Source organism: Apteryx mantelli, chromosome 17, assembly GCF_036417845.1.
Source record: "Apteryx mantelli isolate bAptMan1 chromosome 17, bAptMan1.hap1, whole genome shotgun sequence".
Lineage (NCBI taxonomy): Eukaryota > Metazoa > Chordata > Aves > Apterygiformes > Apterygidae > Apteryx > Apteryx mantelli.
Window position 1 is genome coordinate 13,982,452 of NC_089994.1, and position 15,978 is coordinate 13,998,429.

Below are 15,978 nucleotides of genomic sequence, written 5' to 3' on the forward strand. Positions count from 1 at the left end.
GGAGCTCAAAGAACTCTTAAATTCTCAATGTAGGAATTTTTTTAGTTAAATCCCTTCCTTCCTCCTCTGCTTCCTTTGCCAGGGTGACAATCCTTCCCAGAGGTGGCTGAGAGATGGATATTTTTATGACTTGAAGCTTTGCTCTTTAACCTCACTGAAAGCCTTAGGTCCTACCCATAAATCCCAGAGTACCCAGAAACCTTCAGTCTGTTGTTTCTCGGGACGCCTGAGTGGAGTGGTGGTGGCTTTTCTTTAATAAGTTGTGTCTCTTGAAGGCCTTAGCAGTGCTCTGTCTGCTCAGCAGTACCCACATTGCTACCAAACAGACATTCCCAGCCTCAGATGGCTGGAGCCTTTCACAAGACAGATTGCATTTGCCCACAAGGAGAAAAATAGCTGAGGAACCTGTTAATTTCACCGCAGGGATGCGTCTTTCTCATCTTGGTTTCCCCTTTACAATGCAGGCTGGATCTATTATTGCTTGATTGCTTCCATAGCTCCAAACTGATCTTCAAAGTCTGTGCCTTTCCCACTATCCAAAGCCATAATCTGTCACCCCACTAGGGTAGGTACCTTCACTGTTGAATTTTGAGGGCAGACTACAAAGAACGGTTGGAGAGCGGAGGAAGTCACTGCACCAGGCATTAGGAAAGCCTAGGTGCTAGTATGAGGTAGACTGTCCAAGACAGAGTTCAACCTCCTGTTGCATTTAAAGAGGTTGAATACTGGAAGTTCAGTAAAAGAAACCTTATTCTCCCTTGCCAGCCTTATGTGGTGAGCCAAGTCCTCTCCCCGGCTGTGTGATCTACCAGTGAATGTGTAGTAGATGCCCTGTCTGAGCCTGGCCTGTACATGGTCCTGGTCTGTTAGTGCTGGGTTTAGAGCACAAGGCTGTAGGTTTTAGTGTAGGAGATCTTTAGTTTTGTAGCAATTTTGTTGGTTATTATAGTGGCCCTCACACACGTTCCTCTGCTAAGTCAGTTTAGAATAACTGAAAGCAGAGTTTGTCCTAGAATCCATTGCATTTGGAGAGTGTGAAGAATGCTGTGCCCAACTGATCCATTTGTTGTATTCATGCTACTCTAGTCCTTATTCTGGCAAGGCAGCCTACCTAGCAAGACGCGCCTGGTAGGAGTTTTGCCTGAAAATGCCCTGCAGGGCCAGGACTACAGTTTATAGAACGCTTTGGGTTAGAAAGCAGCTGTGTAAATTTAAAAATTCATGCGCTGTTTCCAACTCCCACTTGACTTTCTGGGGCTTCAGCAAGATTCTTCTGATGCTGGAGAGAAGTGAGGACAGAGAGAATTTTCCCTTGTCAAATATTTGAGCCTTGCTGCTGAAAGAATATGTCACCACGAAGCTATTTTGACAATTAGCAAACTCCCTGCCTCTCCCATATCAAGTCTCATTCAGCTGAATGGCAATGGATTATATTTTGTATAATGAGGCATGATCTATCCCAAGTATTTAGCATAATGGGAGAATAATAAATCATTCTGGAGCTGTCAGCATAGTACTTGGGTGTTTTACACCAGGTAAATAAACAGTGAGTCATTATACTCAGGAGTTTGTGTGAAATCAGGAGGCAGAAATTGTTATTGTGTTTCTAGACAATAAATTGTTGATAATTATTTTAAACCATTGGTGTGAATGGGTTGTAATTAATTTGTACCTCCCTTTTGTCTGGTGTTGAAGAAGACTTGAGAAATAGCCACGCTTGTAAGCACTGCTGTGTGCCTGGCACTGATAAATGTATCAAACTCTAGCATGACTTTATCTAGGAAACAGATTTTGATAGCTTGCTAGGATTTAGGTCATTGGATAATTCAGTGCAAACTGCAAATCTTAATGCTATTGACAAAAGAGAGAGCACAAATAGGCAGCACATTCTATAAATCCTAGACCTGTAAGTAGCTCTCTTTTCACAGATTTATAGTAAATGTCCTTGAAAGCGATCCAAAAAAAGTGAGCATGCTGGGTCTGGATTGACAGGTTGGCTTTTGAGATTCGTTGTATCCGTGTTTGCCCTGTAAGGCTTGTTGTAAAAGACCTGCTCTACAGTGGCATGTGAACCTGCACAGAATATGAACTTTCTAGGAGCTGATTCAGATCTAACCTCCTCTGATATAACCAGGGGAACTCCTCTGAAATTGCTACAGTCACATGGCTACCAGACTAATCTGTCTGGGACTTGGGTAAGGTCTCTCTTCTCGTCTTTTAAAATGTTAAAATCCTAAAGTGAGACCCTGAGATGCACATCAAAAACTCAGGAGCCTGGCTGGTCTGTGTGCAGAAAAAGAGAGGAGACAAAGAAATGTCAAAAAGAAAGGGTAAAATTAGGTGAAAGGAAACACACTTTCCTGTTACAAGCCTTGATTTTATTCAGCTTTATTAAAAAAAAAAAAAGGCGGAAAGAACTGAAGGAAAAAACAACAGGAAAAAACTGTCCTTCAAACACAGATAGGCCAGTTCTGCTCATATTCTGAACATTCATTTCCTGAGCCTTTGTTTCAGAGGTTGGTAATCTTTTCCATGCTAGGAGTAGATCTTAAAGGTAATGCATATGGTTACAAAGTTTATTTCCTTTTTCTTTTCAGAAGTTCAGGTCTTGTCTAGCTTGGAACACTCTATGACAATGGCAAAATAGCGTATGTCACACCTAAAAAGAGAGTGGAGACTGAGTGACAGACAGTGATTATGCTCAGATTAATCTAAATCCTGATTTCTGGTATGTTTTATTTAACACCCATTTAATTCGGCTGTGTAACATAGAAAAAAAAATCTTTGTCAAACTCAGCACCCTACTCCATCAGCTGTAAAATTTCACAACGCAGACATTATGAGGTTTGTCACTAAAGCACATCTCTTGGGGCTTTGTGTCATTTTAGTGAAAATCAAGAGGATGAATAAACATTTGACAATACTTTTGTTCCTGTGACCTCTGGAGATAGAATTTAGGACCTGTGGATTCGTAAAGCAAGCTCTACTCAGTAATCTAAAGACTTGCATCTCTTATCTTAGCAGAAGATTGTACACTTGGAGAAAAATATCCTTAGTGTGTGTTATACTTTTTACTGGGGAAATTAGTGTCAGAATTGGCTCCATGTTTCTAATGGAATAGGTACGTTTTCAGGTGAACCCAGGAAAATTGTTCTTTACTGCTATCCTCCCTCAAAGGGTAGCTGGAGCTCTGAAAATCCTGTTCAACCAATTTTAAAAGCTCACAGTGGGAATCTTAACTTTAAAACAGGACTCAACATACAAAGGGGGGGAAGCACATACGAGGGGTGGCGCTCCGCAGTGCTCAGAGCAGCCTCTGGGACAGAAGCACGGTGAAGAACCCCTTCAGACACCATCAGCAGTTTTGAGTGTCTGTAGGTTTTCTCTGACGGTATCAGTCAAACAAGACCATCAGAGCATGAAGTAACTTATTCTTCCCTCCTGCTCCTTGTTCCAAAACTACTTAAAACTGCTGCTTTCAAGCAAATGCACTGAATACCTTTCCTTAAAACATATTAAAACAATGGCATATCCTTAAAATATATACATATATATATATAATATATATATATATAAATGCCAGGACTTCAAAACTACTGTCGAACATAGCGACGATAATTTATACTGTCAAATAGTGAGTCCAGGCACAGAACCCCTCTCTTAAGTTTTCAGATAACTTTCAGCAGTAACTTTGTGGTTGACCCCAGCAGTTACACATCTGTGTTGTTAAAACAATTGCTCTAATATTTTGACACGTGGGGAAATTTGGGGAGGTAAGTACCAGTATTAATCATTGTCAGATTTTAAATCGATTCATGTATATTTTCTGCTTATTCTGTGATAGTGGAAAGGTTAGCTAACTTGAGATACATATTTCAGGACTGTTCAATTAACAGGAAAAAATTCAGAATAAGGCTAGTAGGAGTGTAATGTGTATATTGTTGTAATAGCTGTGCTCCTAATGATCGAAGGTAGAACTTCTCAATATGCAATTACATTGTATTAGGACACTATCATCAAGAACTGGCTGGAATCCTATCAGATCTGAACAGGCAGCACGATGACAAGGCATATATAGAAACTGACTGTGTGACCTTAAATTTTTTAAGTATTTACCTATGAATGTGTTTGCCCTTTTCTTCTTCAAATGCTGTCATTTCATTTTTGGAGATTCTTTAATTCTTCATCACTCATCATTTGCTTAGAGCTTGAAGGCAGAGTTCAGGTGTCACCTCTTAGCCAGGTGTAACTATGGTAACAAGGCAAGAATTAGGATTTGTGGTCTTGCACTGCACATTTTGACTAGGGTTAATAATGACCCCCAAGGCTGGCAGCACTTAATATCCCCAGACTATTACAGACAGAACTGAAGGAAAAAGAAGGAGGAGGAATGAGGTTAGAGGATGCATCTGTCTGCAAGATCTTCATGGCTCTGGATATGAGAGACTAGCTAGGTGGTGGCTCGTGGGAAAGGCAAAAGTTTAAATTTCACACTCACTCTTCTTTGCTGAAGATCAACAATGGACAGAGTATGGCCTGGCCCCGTTTCCCTGCCAGGGTCCTGTTTCAGCCTGCTTAGAGCCCTCAGGGAAGAACTGGGCGACCATGAACATCATTTCCAGACGATAATCTGCCGGGCTGGTGGTGAGCACATGAGAGGAGGTCTCGGTGCTCAGGGCTCTCTTCCGTTGCTCTGTAGGCTGCTCTCCTATGGCAGCTTAAACTGATTTCACTGCTCAGTGCCACCCTGTCAGTCCTGGTCAGGAGTCCCATCGCTCCCCTTCTGGTGGTTCAGCACCGTCAGACCCTAAGCTTAGCCTGACGGCCAGCACAGCGTGTGAGAGGCACCGCCACATGTGCAGGAGAGAGGTGAGGGCCGTGGCAGGTCCTGGGGAAGGTGTGCTGTGTTATGCTGCCCAGGCTGTAACGTAACACTTGCCCATCCCGTTAGCTTCTGCTGGAGAAAGCGCTCCTCAGCTTCAGCTCTGCCTGTTCATTGCCACGCACCCTTGGCTCGTGTTTCTCTCCCTTTCTCAGCAGGGATCTCAGATGCTTGCTCCTTGTCTAAATCACAAACCATGAGGTTTTAATCTCCCCATCCTTTGAGCTGCCATGGACCTGATGAAATATTCTTGCCACAGTGCTGGTGCTCGAGTCAGGAATGAGTCGCGGCGTCTGACCCCGGGCAGGGCTCTGTCTTAGCGCAGCCATCGCTTGTGCACCCTGCAGCACGTGGAAGTGTTTCATGACCCTCGGTCTACTCGCAGGGAAGCAAAGCTCTGCTGCAGCATCCTCACGGGCAGGTTTCAGAGAGGCTCATTTCCAATGTGAACATCCCCTTCTCTTCGCGTAGCACTCTCTGAGAGTATATTCAATATACTGCCGCTGAACTGTCACTTAGTCTGATACGGGCTTCTGTTAGACACTGTGAATGCTTTGTCCCTCTGACTTAATTAAAAGTAGATTATATCAGTTCATCGTGAACCAGCTTGTGACGCTGGCCTTTGCTTTCATTCTGGTCTGGGTGGATAGCTTTGCAAACCACCACCTTGCATCTAAAGCTGCTGCATGACTGCTGTTAGTCTTCAGCAACCATAAATATGCCTGTTCCTACATGAAGTCTCTGCGCACCACCCACACATGGCCTGGAGAAAACCAAGTGATAATGTGAATACAGATGAAATTGTATTTAAGAATTACTTTTCTGATTGCAATTTCTGGTCCTCCTGATGAAGTGGTCTGTCTGTTTTGTTTCTGTTATCAATGGAAATGCTTTGAAAATTGCTCTGGTGCTCAGGAGTGAGAACAGGAGGAAAACGTTGCTTTACGGTAAGCGTTTTGAAAGAATGTTTACACCCAGAGCGTCAAGTTAATTTCCCCAAAGAACAGGCTGAGCTGATCAAAAATGATCATTGGTTTTGCACAAATTTGAATACAAATAATTTCATTTCAAAAAGCCTCTTAAATGCAACAGTCCATGATTATTTCCATATTTCCTCAAGCACAGCATAATTATTTTCTTAGGCTCTGTTTCCTTGCTTTTGTTAACCATGGAATAAGTTATAGCACCCTTTTCTCTGGTATCCAGGTGTACTCGGAGGCAGCTCGGTGCCTGGTTAGGATCAGAGTGCAGCCTGAAACATGACATTCCTGATCTTAGTTCATTCAAGTGCCAACCCATAGCAGTACAGTGGCCATACATGGGTCTTGTGTTCTCGTTTTTGTGATGTTTTGCTACAAAATTATTTGATTCGCAGCGGAAGTCATTGGGGAATCCTGATGGAAAGATAGTTGAAAGCTACAAAATCTTCCAGAAATTCTAGCAGATCTTTATACTTCCTGAGAAAGTCTTTAGCATTTGTGAGAATCGACTATCACTAGCCCCCACACACTTAGTTTTTCATATATATACACGTATATGTATATATATTTATATGTACATATACCTCATCACAGTAGTTAGTGAGTTGTGTTACAGTTACCTAATACCCTGTAGGATAGGAGAGTTAAGATCCTTCTGTTAAACACGGGGAATTGAGAGGCTTAGTTAGAAGCTGTGATTGTTCTTCTGACCTTTCAGGTGTATGTGGCTGAGATAGCAAGTCATCTTCTCACGTCTTCAGTTATGGGGTCAATAATTACCATCATATTCCTCAAGCCTGTTCTGATCCTCCTCAGTGAGACAGATGGTGCAAATCTCATACATAGCAAAATAGACCAGAAAATCCCAGCACGTAACATCAATTACAAAAATTTAAATTCAACCTTCCTAATCAAAATCTGTAGCATTTAGTGTCATTCAAGCAAAAAGTCCTCAGTATAATCCCAATCCGCTGAAAGGCCTAGCAAGCAGTATGGGAAACCTTCCAAACCAAGCAGAACTGAGTATAATGAACCCAAAAGGTGGGACGCCATTTGGGTGCTTTTGCTCTGTACAGTTGGCATTTAGGTAGCAGATCAAACAGGAGAGTGTCCAATAATTTTAAGAGTCACCTTTATGAAAATGTTAATCACTGAAAAATCATTTAACTTGATTATAGGCAGCTTCACCAACCTTTTCCACAAAGCCATACATTAGCTAATAGAAGATTTTGTATCTTTCGAAGTCAAAACAGGTATCTCTACATGGTAAAAATAGAAAACCCTTGAAAGAAAGCTTTTGGGATTCTACAGAGACTATGTTTAGCTGCTGGCTGAAAGAGATATCAGCCTGTGTCAGAGCGACTACATTGGGTTACTGATATCAGGCTGTCTGTAGTGGAGAAAACTGATACATGTCCCTTATGTGAGGCCACCCTGCTTGTGCTGCAGCAGTGCAAACAAGTTGTCAAATGGCACATGAGCATTCAAGACGCAGTTCAGTTCGTCGTCACCGGTCTGTTTGGCCTGGTAGCACTGTGGGGTATGCTCGGCCCCCAGGGCACATGGGGAGCTCTGTGTCCCCCTGCAAGCTGTTCTGGGGATGGCAGCGATGGGTGGCAGAGGTGCCATGGCCAGGCTGAGTGACGGTCGGAGGAGGAAGATGAACTACCTAAAGGAGACTCTGAGGAATCCCAAATATAGAAAAACTTCAGAGTTTTCAAAAATGCAAAATTCTGTCTATTTGTCACAATGTGATAGTTTGCAAAGTGATGCTGGCATTTTGCATTTTATGCCTCTCCCTTTATCCAAACAATCATTTTAAGGGAGTTTTTAAGTACTGTCAACATGCTCTCTCAATAGGCAAATGTGAATCTAATTACAAGGAAGTTAAAGTAGAAAAACTGGCATTTTCAAAACAAGGATAAAATTCTGATGTGAGTGGTTCAAGTATGACATCTAAACTCATATCTAGACCCTGAATTACAAGAAGCCTAGTAATTGAAAATGCTCAGCACGTAATTTCCAGCCAACTCACTTGTATTGAATTTTAATTGAGTAAAGTCACTTAATTAGGTCTATAAATATGGATTTAGGTGAGTAATGGCACACAAGTTTGAAAATGTTGTACTTTGGCCTTATATGACTTAGCCAGTAATCTTGCAACAAGTGTGTAATGTTGCTGCAACTGGGGTACCCACTTGTCAGGAACTCACCTGCTCCCAAATAGTCACAGGCAATAGGTTATTATTCTTCACTATTGGTGTTTTTTATTATAAAGCCTCCTGCATAGGTGGCCAGAGAAAACAAGAATAAAGTCACCTTTGTATCAGTGTTATTCATTATCTCAGGATAATCCCAAAGTGTTGTAGACTGTTTCAGATTTTCATTCAGTATAGAAGAGAGATGAAGTTCTTGCCCCATTGAAAGCTGAACCTCTTTGCATGTCCTAACTTCAGCCATGTGAATAGTCTCAGTGAAGTATCTGAAAATCAGTAGACTGATTACTGAAATGATCAACCAAATTAGTATCAGGGGAGTCTTACAAGTTAGATGAGGTGAAGTGAGAGCAATAGCACTAAGAGAATGGATTACTTGGCAGACAGCAGTGTTCAGGATACTGGAGACAGTATTTTTGGTAGATGTTTGTATGGAATAAATAAGCCTCATACTGAATCTGTTCACACAGGTGTGGAAAGGCAGACGTTAAGGTCTGAGCATCAGAGTTTAATGTGAACAGAATCTCTAAACAAAGAGTTGACAGTATTAACAAAAGTAATATTAGATTTGAATGAGAAACTTTGTACAGTTAATTAAAAATCAGAGACAGTTATAATAGAAGTAATTATCCAGGAGTATTAAATCAGTTGCAAGTCTGAGCCCATAAAAGAATTAATCAGGAATAATTAAATATTTGATATTGAGGGCTTATATTTTCCACTTATGCCAAAATCCATTCCTTTAACCAATACAATTTTTCAAGTCTATATGTAAAAGAAAACTGGACAATAGGTGACCAACTGTATGGGAAGAAGTTTCATTTTGCATTTAAACTATAATTACAGTAAAAAGGGTACGGTTTCTATCTAGAGAATCATACTGGCTAAGACCAAGAGTTGTTCTGGTCTGGTTCCCCATGTTCTACAGTGGCAGATAGCAGATGCCATGGGAATGGTACAAGAGCAATGAAAGGTGCTTCCGAGCAGCTGAGTGCATAACTCAGCGCATTGCTGATCTACAAGTGTGATTTAGTTCTTTCTTCCATGAATTTGTTTAATTGCTCTTTGAATCTCAGTCATGCAATTGAGGTCAATCCATCCAAATATTGTTGTTCTCTGTGGGAACAAATTCCATGGCTTGGCTACGTTATGTGGAAAAACATTTTCTTCTGTCTGTTTTGAGCCCTGCCATCTGATAACTCCCCCTTACTTGTTTGTGAGGAGAGACTGAAAATCCCCTGCCTTCCCTACACTGCTCATCATCCCATAGACCTGCCCTAGTCTTGCTTGGTCATCTTTTTTTCTTGTAGTTTGGGTCACCTTTTAAATTCTTTTTGAACCCTTCTCAGTTCTTCTGGACAGGAACAGCAAATAATCAAAGGACATTAGAGAGAAAGCAAAAAAGGATGATTGGCTTTTTCTGGAGAGGGAGTTGAGTGCTGAGGACTTACTGGGAGATTCCTAGTGTAGAAAATGGCCAGACATAAAAGAAGCACTGAACGAGGGGAGATTGTGGTTCCAGTGTAACCACCGATGAGTGAGCACCTCAGCCTGGGCAGAGCCCCAGCCAGATCCCACTGAAGCCAGTGCAAGCCATCGCACTAACTCTGGTTCTTGAAAACAGGCTCTTGTTGAGCAAAACTGTCATTTTATTGAGGTAGGTCCAGAGCTCTGCATTGCTTTTGGCTGCAGGGCCCTGAGCTTGTGGTAAGTTTAGAACAAACAGGAAAACCCAAGCAAATAAAAATAAAAGTCAGATTATTTCGGTCCTGTGTGTCTGGAGGCAACTTGAAGAACCAAGCCTTTATTGCTATAGTTTCAAGATTTTCTTCCTCCCCCTTATTTTTTTTTAATCCAATGAATAGGCTTGTCACAAACCAGTACTGAGCCTAGTGCAACCATTTATCAGCTTGGCTCCTGCAGGAGAAAATGTCTAGAGGCAATCTATCTAGCTGGTAATAAGGTGATGAACGGTCACACCAGGATCAATGTTGGCATCTGGAGGCAGTTATTTATTGGATCAAGGGCATTATAAACTATCAGAAAAGGCTCTGTACCTTCCCCTTCTTTCCTGTCTGTAAACTTAGCTCTGAATAGGCTGAGGGGAAGAGTTGGTTCATGAAGCATTATATCTTTCTTAATTTGCAAAATCTGCAAAATTTGCAGATAAAAGCACAGGGTCTTGAGATACTTTTAGTGGCATTTGGTTAAGGCTGTGGACCGTCATGTCCAAGGAAGACAATGTGGTCATGATCAGGTTTGTGCTCACTAAACTCAGTGAGAATTTTGCTGTTGAAGTCATCAGATGCTGTGGGAGTCTTTGGGCCTTGGTCCTCTCTAGATGTCTGACCTTGGAAACCACCTCCGATATTGTCACCCAGCACTACAAATAACAGTATTTCTTTTCAGTGTGAATGTTATATCCTAGAAGATTTCAGACTCAAGACTTCATAATCATTATAGAGTGACTAGTTCTTGATATAGGGCTTTATTAATGTGATATTTTTATTTAATTTAAATTGAGAGGAAGCTGAAGAGGGGAAAGGAAGCTGTTACTCTTGCACTGACATCAGGTGAATTATTGGATACAGATCACTATACACATCTGATTAGGAAAATATGTCAAATGTCCAAGGTACAAAATATGTAATTTGATGTCAAGTCCAGATTTATTTCCTTCAGGACATTGGACTGACATTAACATGAGTTCTCTACCAGTCATTCCAGAAGGATTAGACATTAAACAAATGTTGCAGAATGTACAATACAATCTTAAAGGCATTGAATCTGCAGCCCGCATGTTCCCCAGGATACTATTACAAGACTCTTCATGTCTTTTTTCTAATGGCTTTTTGGATTCCCTGCTTTCAGCCCGCCTCAGCTAGCTTTACAAGTGTCCAACCACTCTTTTTATCTGTTATTAATTTTTTCTATTATAAAGCATTTGTGATCATTCTTCTGTCTGTCTAACTGCTTCTTAAGTTTATTGCTTTTCTGTGGTGCTGTTAAGGATTTTATTTCCCAACTGGTATTACTTTTTAACTACTCATGTAAATCTGTATCAGTTCAGATTCATGCAGAAAAACAATTTGTCACAAATCTGCAAAGGCTAAATGATCAAAGCAGAGCTTGCAGGCTCCCTGCTCCCTCTCTTTGCCTCCTCAATCAGACCTAAAAATATTCTGTCTTCATTCAAATTCTCATACTTCCTTGTACTATGGACTTTAGCTAAGGCCAGGAAAACAAATGTGTGGGTCAGTTCTCAGCATTTCTGCAAGATCAGTGAAGTTACACCCATTTATATCCACTAGAAGATCTGGCAGTAGCTGTTGTCACAGGCTAATCACACAGAGATTCTCAAACCGCAGTGCCACTGCCATCCAGGTACCTCAATACCTTCATGGGCATGGCGCTTCTAATTGGTTTTTCTTTGGAAACAGAATTTTGTTTTTTACGGAAAAAAGTATCCAAATTTCCTTACCAAGACCTATGCCAAGAGATGCAATTTTGGGCTCAAGTCAAGATTTGTAGCCTAAAAAGTTGTCATCCCAGGTGTCCTCTGTGCTGGGAGTTCCTGCTGGCAGCCGAAGGGCAATGTGGCTCAGGGGAAAGGAGCTCTGATTTGCAGTCCCGTGGGTTAACATGCACCAGTGGCCTGCTGGGTTCATGCTAACACCACTGGCCTGCGGATCCCGGGGGCTGAGGGCTCTGACCCCCAGTATTTGCTGGAATTGGGTGCAGTGGAGGGAGGATATCACTCCTCAGCTGTGGAAATGGCGGTGTTGTAACCGAGGTAAATTCAGGTAAATGGCATTTACCGACTTCTGTTCCTAGAAATGCAGTGTTTCTCCCTTCTCAACACCTGGCTTGGCACAGCAAATGTAGGCGTTTACTCACTGTGCTGTGGGTACAACCTCTGCTGCTTCTGTGGGGAGGGACCAGAGACCTTATTCATTCACTGTCATGGATTTTGTCTAAAGACACGCTGTGACCCAAATTCTGCCCTGGGCATCACAATGTCCTCACGAAGGTCGTGGTCACATGTCCCAGAGCAGACTTTGGCCCCATTTACCAGATGGGAGCTGAAACATTCTATTTTTTTTCTGGATGTCCTTTTTGTTTATTTCTGGGTCTCTGTTAAGAGTTCAAGTGAAGAGCTAATTACTGACCCAGCAGAGCCGGTTAGCTGCAGGCTCCCCTGCTGCTCTGCCGTGAGTCTGCTCATGAATGAATTTTGGTTTGGGGGCAGGTTTCCAAGGCCCCTGCGGTGGTTCCGATTTAGCTCAGGCTGCTTTTTGCTTGATGGTCCTAAATCTGAATTTGTCATTAAAACTACAAGGCCAATCTGTGAGGAAACATTGGAATAGGACACTTAGTCACCTCCCCTCTGCAGAGTGACTTGGAGAACATGCGTTCTCTTGTTCCTCACAAAACACTTCCATTCCCTTTCAAATTGTGAAAAACTAGTTCGGTCATAGCTCTCTGGCTCTGCCATGGGAGCTTATGTTAATTACCACATTGGGGCAGATTTCATCCTTGCAAATCTGCTTTTGCCTTGTCACTGCATCATTTTCCCCATCTTCCCAGTATGGTTGCACATCATCCAAGTTACGGGGATTTTCCGTGTGCAGCAGGGAAATGGGATGCAGAACTCCAGGGATTGTTCCTGGTTTTGCCAGTGGCTTCGTGTGGAGGCTTGGACAGGTCTCAAACTTATTACATCTCAGTTTTCCCCTCTGGAAAGTGCAAGGGGAGTAGCAGTCCTTTGAAGATGATGAAAATCAAGACAGAGTCGATAAATGTGTTAGCATTGTTATTACTGTAGGCGTTGCTAAATGGCTTTCCTCTCTGAGAAGTACATTGTAGACAAGGAAGAAATTGAATCTCTCTACACATATTCTTATAAATACCATATGTGCACTTAGATTTACCTGTTTTGCTGACAGGCTTTGCTTGACCTCACAAGATTAACCCAAAGTTGTCAGAGATGGGAGGAGAGGGACGAACCTGCCTGTTAGGGACTTGCAACATCCTGCAGTCACTATGGCAGAGCTGAATTTTAAAGAGGGCCGTAAAGAAACTAACTCTGTAGGTGACATGGGGAGAAGCGTGGATGTGCTGGTGAAAGAGCTGTCTGACGTTAAAGGCTGGGAATATTGCAGGAGATAATAGAGCAGCTAGGTAGGATGGGGCAAAAACATCAAGGGCCTTTGAGATGAAAATGAGACATTTGCATCCTGTGCCTGGTTTATGGAGATCCTCAGGTTCAAAACACTGAGTAGATGCTGTGTGTTTCTCACTGGAACTTTAGAGAGTGCTTGGCACACAGCAGAGGAGGAAAAAGGTTCTCTGTGGACATCCCTGGTGAGGACATCTGCACTGATGCACTTAATGATACCTCTGCCCACGTGCATTGGGCTTCAGGTGGGTCAGTGTGAACATGTGGCTTGCCAAGGAAACCGGAGCCACCAAGGCACACTCTTGGTCAGAGTCTGGTATGTGAAAATAATTGAATGACTCGCAGCAGAGCTTCGAAGTACAAACGAAACTCTGCATAAAGCCCTGACAGACAGACCTCAGCAGACATGTCGTCGCACTTTACAAGATGGTATTGAAGTTGTTTTCAGGGGTGAATTTTTTTTGTTGATAAAACACGAGAAGGATCTAAATCTGTTCAGAAAATAAAACATTGAATTTTTTTTTGTTCTATCTGTTTTGCTTGTCTCACAGGACTGACTGGGTCTGATTCCCAGATGTCCCGGGTCCGGGGAAGCCTTTGCAGCAGCCTTTTCCACAGTGTCATAGGGACACGTCGCTTACGCTACGGTGATAGGCACTTCGAAATATTTTTGTGAAAAAGTTGATTTGGCTGCTGGGATTATCGACTCGTTTATGCATTTCTAATCTATAATATCAATAGTTGCAGTCAGTATAGAAACAGGCTAATGTGATTATATGGGAGAAAGAGACTAGGTAATGAGAGTAGCATATGGGAGCAGGGTGGTCTCACTGCTGAAACAACAGGCTCAGTGCTCAGCTGTGCCCAGCATCCATTGCCAAGGTTGAACATGTCCCTGAATATACAGGATTATACAGGCCCGGAGCACCTATGCCGTGGGCAGCTGCCTCAGGCACAGCAGTGCCTGGGCAGGGTGAGAGGAGCTGCAGGCAGTTGCACAGATTTTGTCCCTGTCTGGCTCTGGAAAGCAGAGATCGACAGAAGAGGATCTGTCAAATTTGCCTGCTGGGCACTTCCAGGTCCCGGGGGTTGCTCTGATCTGCTCCTCGCTGGCCAGGCCCCAAGGAGCTGGACAGCAGATGGGGGCAGCCTTCTCCTGCCACCACTCTTAATATTTCTGTTGCATCCCGGAGTGCATAGGGACAGGCACGGGGTGAAAGGGGAATGACAGCCTGGGAATGACAGCAGTGAGCTAAGGAACAACAAGAAGAAAAAAGCAGATTAGACAAGGCCAGTGATTTGTTTGGGGATTTTTAATGCTTCCCTCCATAAAAGCAGAGCTGTTTCAGTCAGTTTGACCCCAGTCATTCTGGCTCTGCCACACATCACACCAAATATTTACTCTGCTTAATTGCATTGCTAGAGTCTCATTGGCGTCTTTTCTTTGAAGTGATACCCTAGAGCTTTCATTTGTTGCTGGAAATCCCTACATCCTATCCCGTATTCACGCCTCGCAGAGCTCCGGACCCCTGCAGGCACCAAACCCCTCCATTAAACAGCTTCTTAACTGCAGACCCGAGAATCAAAAGAGCTCGCACGCTCGCACATCAGTCCCGGGGCCGAGACTGACCCCGGGTGTGAAATTTTGATTGGGTTTAGCTAATTTTGCGTGACGTGTCCCTACCAGCCTCCACGGTCTCCGCGATCCAGCAGCAGTGAGGCCGGGCCCCTTGTGCCGCCTCTCCTCGCTCGCTCGCCCTCTGACCGGCCGACGCGCCCTTCCCTCCCGCGAGGATGTCTGCGAGCGCTGGCAGCCGGCGCGGGGCAGGCAGGGGAGAAACCCTGCCCGACTTTGTTTGTTTGTTTGCTTTTCAGAGCAAACCGTGTTGATTATCAGCTAAAGCAGTCTGTCTAGAGAGCAGCGTCAAGTATGCGCGCACGGCTTCATGGAGTTACAGTCTGGAGCTTGTGAATTAATTAGCGATTTCTCTGAAGAGCCGCGACCTGACAGTTCGCAGACTTCAGAGCTGCCTGACTTTGATAACCAGACAACGTACACGACAGCTTCCTCGTGTCATGGTAGCCTACTTATCGCTGCAAACCACCAAAACACCAAAGCAGGGCTTGCCAAAAGTATGCTAACATGACTCCGGAGTGTTAGAAGTCAAAGCATTAAAGGGGCTTTGCCATTTTAAAATGTGCTTTTAAACTACAGCTAGAAAAAAGTGAGCTGCCACGGGAGGATTTGGCTCCCCAGCTGCCTGAGCCTAAAGGAGGCCTGGTGTTGCTCGGACACCTTATCCGTTAGCATTACCAACTGTCCCGTTGCTAGTTAGTTCATTATTCTCCGTAGGCAGCGTGTCTGCGTACTACGTGCTCCAGGAATCCTCAGCAGAAAGCACAGGCTTGAAATGCTGCACTTCTGCTCTGCAAAGTGGCAAAATCAAACAATTATTTCAGTATTTTACTTAAGACACCTGTCCATATGTAAAATTTACGCTGGGAAAGCCTTTGCTCTAAATTGTCCAAGGTAACAACAGCCCAAGCTATTAGATAAAGCTGTCCACAACTATTAGGAGATAATTACGCCTGGAATGACTTTCTACCTTGAAAGACTTGTTGTTCCTGCCACTGCATGGGTGAGCAGGAGGAGTGGGGCCTGCGTAGCCATGGGGCAACAGAAAGTAAACGTAATGGGAAAAAAGAGCAAGATGAAGGGGT

At 43.2% G+C, this 15,978-nt stretch overlaps 1 protein-coding gene and 1 long non-coding RNA gene across 2 annotated transcripts in view; one reads left to right on the plus strand and one right to left on the minus strand.

Moving 5' to 3' along the window:
- TMEM132D (transmembrane protein 132D) overlaps positions 1–15,978 on the plus strand; it is a 274,910-nt gene that overhangs the window by 204,638 nt on the left and 54,294 nt on the right. The window lies entirely within an intron of this gene.
- Positions 2,390–15,054, minus strand: LOC136993538 (uncharacterized). The gene is made up of 3 exons (XR_010885889.1): positions 14,942–15,054; positions 4,117–4,249; positions 2,390–2,659 (listed from the first exon to the last, which is right to left on the minus strand). It is a non-coding gene; the product is annotated as an uncharacterized lncRNA (long non-coding RNA).